This window comes from Hetaerina americana, unplaced genomic scaffold (genome assembly GCF_022747635.1).
Source record: "Hetaerina americana unplaced genomic scaffold, ioHetAmer1.1.p SCAF_6, whole genome shotgun sequence".
Lineage (NCBI taxonomy): Eukaryota > Metazoa > Arthropoda > Insecta > Odonata > Calopterygidae > Hetaerina > Hetaerina americana.
In genome coordinates this window covers 21983909-21989030 of record NW_027287205.1, presented here as the reverse complement: position 1 = coordinate 21989030, position 5122 = coordinate 21983909, and the positions used below count along the sequence as shown (strand labels likewise).

The 5122-nt window shown below is 39.9% G+C and overlaps 2 non-coding genes across 2 annotated transcripts; both read left to right on the top strand.

The window, feature by feature from the left end:
* Positions 1-2754: 2754 nt before the first annotated feature.
* TRNAI-AAU (transfer RNA isoleucine (anticodon AAU)) lies at positions 2755-2828 on the top strand. The gene has a single exon. It is a non-coding gene; the product is annotated as a tRNA-Ile (tRNA).
* A 1333-nt stretch (positions 2829-4161) lies between these two features.
* On the top strand, positions 4162-4235 carry TRNAI-AAU (transfer RNA isoleucine (anticodon AAU)). Its single transcript has one exon. It is a non-coding gene; the product is annotated as a tRNA-Ile (tRNA).
* The last annotated feature ends 887 nt before the right edge of the window (positions 4236-5122 follow it).

The window sequence follows — 5122 nt, the reverse complement described above, 5'->3', positions numbered from 1 at the left end:
ATAAAATATTGCAGCGCTTGCGGGTAGATTGGACTCTTTCTTTAAGTGTTTATTCCTTTTTTATAAAATTGAGCCTACTTAATTAAAACATATAGCGCCGATACTTGCACAAAATGGAATGAATATCTCACGAATCCTTACACAGAAGGGTACGGGTTAAAAAAAGTCGAAAATGGTCTCATGCATTTTAAGGACGGCCCTCAAGTCGCAAGTCTCCCCTGCCGTAGTTAATAAGTCTTCCTTCTCGCCCTAAACCGCCCCGGCGACCGATGGCATCGCTTCCAGCACTTGTCGCATTCGAGAGCGAAGAAGGCTCGATGAGCCCTTGCAAGGGAGCGCATTCATCGCGCTGCACAACCCTTTCCTTCTGACGACGGAGAACGAACACGACCCTCGCACCCTCTTGACCTCTCCATGCCGAAGACCCCTTTCTCCCCCCCTCCCCACCACCTCACACTCCGTCTCCTCCTCAGGCAACTCTCTTGGACGTTTAAGACACGAGGCATTAAATAGGACGGGTCGGACGAACCGATGCATCGTTGACTGGGTTCTCGTCTTCTCGTTCCATCTCCCAAACTATAAACGCCGGAGTCAAAGAGACACAGACAGACAGGCAGACAGACCTCTCCCTTCTTATTTTGATTGCCGAACAATTGAGTCAAATGATGCTCCAATCGGAATCTTTGGACGCGCTCCTCCGTTCTTTTTTTTCCAAAGGCCCTATTTTGAAGAGCGTGGAATGAAAGAGGAAGAAGCAACGTGTCTTATAGTGCGGGAGAGCTTTCCTTCCATCTCCTACCCGAGCAACATAAGACCAGGGTGGCTGCGTCTGCCGGGCTGACTAGTGTTTACCTTGTTTTCATCACGGTGGCCGTTCGATGTTAGCTTGTTGCCGCAACCAGGAAGTTCTTCTCCAATGAAAGACCGACCCAGTTCGTGTAGTCATGCTCCAAATGCGGTGTTTATGCTCTCTCAGTGCACTATATTCTTCCGCGTGCAATTTTCAGAATGTTTCCTCTCTTTGTTTAATAAGACGTGTTTGTTTACTGACTGCTTTTGTAGGGGGTGCATGAACGCATTGCCTCGCGTTCAGAGTTGGTAGAAGTTTATGAAGATGTAATGCTTTGCAATCGCACTCGTAACTGAACAGTTCTGAAATATTCCTTAGACTTTTTCTCACCAATGTGTATGAGTTAATTTTCCAGTAGAAGCGCTAGTTTTTTATTAATAATGGCGTTAAATATCAGCATAATATTTTAATATGTACCAAAAAGACCAGTTAGAAGAAGGGAAAAAGAGTTATCGGGTTTTTTTGGAAAATAATGAAAAATGAAAATGAAATACTCCTTAAACATTAGATTTGAGAAATGATATTTCGATAAATAATCTTGATTTATCGATTTCTTTGCATTTATGCCTCGGAGAACTGGGATCTCTGGTCTAGAGTCGAATGGGTGGCATCAATCAGAGAAAATTAATCAAATTTTAAAGGACATTGATGAACCCTTAAACCTTTTCGGGGTGAATTACATCATGAAGTTACCATTTGAATCATTCCTGGGTCCGTTTCACGCTTGAGGCCACAATGCGTGTAGTTGATAGTGTAGTCGAGCACGATAGACCTTTTCAGAGTAGACTATAGGTCAGTGTTTTGGTCAGTTAGTAGTTTTTTGAATTCTTCTTCACCAGATAAGTTGTTTTGAATGAATTAACATGTAGAATTAGGTAAGTATGAAAAGGTACTATCTTCGTCAATAATACGTAGTCATACAGTTGGAACTTTTTCAGGTATTTAATGGGCAATACCATGGTGATCCATGTTAGTCGCAAGATTACACCTTCCCTTTAAGAATTGATTAATTGTGTTCGAACTGAGAAATCAGAAAAAAATCATTAGTACTGATTGAATACTTACTTAATAAGTACTGATTAAGTAAATAAATAAAATAAAGAACAGATAGGTACAACTTTCCTTTATCGAAGTTCAATTATACGACCGGATTTCGATATATTGCATCGTCTTCAGGAAGATAACCTGGAGAGATGTAATACATCGAAACCCAGTTGTACTATTAAACTTATCTAGCGGAAAATTGTAACTATCTGTTCTTTATTATGTTCTAATACTACCATATCACGCCTAAAACTACTCATTTAGGTAAGATTAGGTATGTTTGGAAAGTCGGTTTGATTACAGGATCAGTAAATTGCCAAATAGAGAGGATAAAGTTATGAAAGCGTGCTATGGTAAACTAATTTATTAGGCTAATAGAATAACTAGCGGGAAAATTACTCACTAGTCTAAGGTTAAATCAACGCATACGTCTATAAGGAGATCTATTTTGAGATTTTGGTAACAAATGCAATGAAAACCAGCTTTCTACGATAGCAAAGGCAATGCATTGCTGTATTTTGGAACGAATAGATATTATAAAGCGATAAATTTAAAATGCATTTTTTCCGTGAACGAGGAAGATCTATATAATTGTCATCTAAGTCGCCCAGGAAAAACAAATTCAGCTAAACATGTATGTGTCAATGAGTCAAGTATGGAATTTCACATGTTTACATGTTATCGTTCTCGGGATAAAATGAAGTATGCACCCAACGGAGGTTTATGAAAATTATGAAGCAATAGAAAACCAAATCAGAGGCATTACAAAATAATTGCCTTATGTAAACATTGTGGGTGGGGGGGGGGGTTATATGCAACTGCGCAAACTGGAACAGGGCGTGCTAACGTTTATCACAGCTGGCCCATTAGCTCAGTTGGTTAGAGCGTCGTGCTAATAACGCGAAGGTCGTGGGTTCGATCCCCCCATTGGCCATAGTTTTTTCTCGCACGTAGTCCGCTAATGTGTAGCAATGTCAGCCGTAATTTTATTTCTACACATCAATTATTTTACCAGAACCCGTTATTCGATTTTAAAAGTTGGCTCATAAACACACAATACTCCACACCTCAGTGGTAGTAGGCATGAAAAACGTACATCTTAGCAGCAAGTATGATCTGGTTATCTCCCGGCGAATCCGTTTGATGAAGTTTTCTCGGGTCTTCCACCGGGTCAGGTATACCATGCTGGCCGAAGTTTCGAGTCACTCACTAACTCTTCTTTCAGGGCTATACTTGAATCGAGCGTCGAAACGTCGCCCAACATGGAACCCCTGACCGGGTGGAAGACCCGAGACAACTTCATCCAAATTAGCGGCAATATTTGCAGATCTAATTTAGGTCAGTTGACAATAGGTTCTATGTAGGAAATTGATGCTCGAAGTTAGTATAAGAAAATATTCTGCATATAGTTTAGGAATAAAATTAAAGAAAAATAAGAAGTCAATTAATTGCTGGAAAAATCGAGATAGGCGGTACCACCGTCTTTGTGGTTTCCGTTACAGGGAGCTGGCAAGTCTTAGACTTTAAGACAGTAACAGGACATACAAGTTTGCTAGCGACGCTGACGGAATTATAATGACTCCAAATTTGGCAACAAGTGATTCTAATTAATTTATCAGATTCGAATACAGGGATGCTGACATGGGCATTGTATCAACGAGTGCTCGTTTTTCTCTCACACGATACGCAATTATTACAAACTTGATCACACCCAATATGTTAACTTAGATACTAAAATTAAATGATTTAGTTAAACACACCTATAGTGAAAAATATATACATATAGATATTTATTTATTTATTTATATTTTGGAGAAGAATCTTGGCCGGCGCATATCCTACGCTACAATTAAATGCTAACAAGACTCAGAGTCGAAAAAACTAATAGAAAGAGAGGTAGGGGAAGGAGACGATTGGAATGTTTGATGACAAAAGAAATGGCAGAAATACATTTAAATTAAAGAGGACGCTGACATGATCAGATGAGATGGAGAACATTCAGTTAAAATCAATCGGTAGACATTTCCACTTGATATATATATTGCATATGTCAATGAGTCAAGTATGGAATTTCAAAATATTACACGGTATCGTTCTCGGGATACAATGAAGTGTGTATGCAACGGAGGTTAATCAAAATTATGAAGCAATAGAAAACCAAATCGGAGGCATTGCAAAATAATTGCCTTATGTAAACATTGTGGGTAGGGGGGGGTTATATGCAATTGTGCGAAGCAGAATAGGGCGTGATGGCATTTGTTGCAGTTGGCCCATTAGCTCAGTTGGTTAGAGCGTCGTGCTAATAACGCGAAGGTCGTGGGTTCGATCCCCCCATGGGCCATAATTTTTTCTCTCACGTGATTCGCTAATTATGTAGCAATGTCATCCATAATTTTATTTCTACGCATTAATTATAAACCATAACCCGTTATTGGATTTTGAAAATTGTCTCGTAAACACACAATACTCCACACCTCAGTGGTAGTAGGCATAAAAAACGTACATCTTAGCAGCAAGTATGATCTGGTTATCTCCCGGCGAATCCGTTTGATGAAGTTTTCTCGGGTTTTCCACCGGTCAGGTATACCATGCTGGCTGACGTTTCGACGCTCGGGTCACTAACTCCCCTGTCTTAAGGACTATGTTTGAGTCGAGCGTCCAAACGTCGGCCAACATGGAACCCCTGACCGGATGGAAGACCTGAGAGAACTTCATCCAAATTAACAGCAAGATTTGCTATAGGTGCTATGTAGGGAATTGATGTTTGAATTCAGTATTAGAAAATAATCTGTTTATAGTTAAGGAATAAAATTAAAGATAAATAATAAGTCAATTATATGTTGGAGAAATCCAGATAGGCGGAACCACCGTCTTTGTGGTTTCCGTTACAGGGAGCTGGCAAGTGTTCGACTTTAAGAAAGTAACTGGACGTACACGTTTGCTAGCGACCCTGACGGAATTATTATGGCTCCAAATTTGGCAACTAGGGATTCTCATTATATTATCAGATTCGGCTACAGGGATGCAACAAGAGACATGGGCATTGTATCCAACAAGTGCTCGTTTTTCCCTCACGCGACACGCAATTATTACAAACTTGATCACACCCAATATGTTACCATAGATACCAAAATTAAATGATTTAGCTAAACACACATGTCAATGCAAGATATATACGTATACACGTGTGCATTATTATGTAGAGCCAGGCTGAATGGTCTTTGAAGA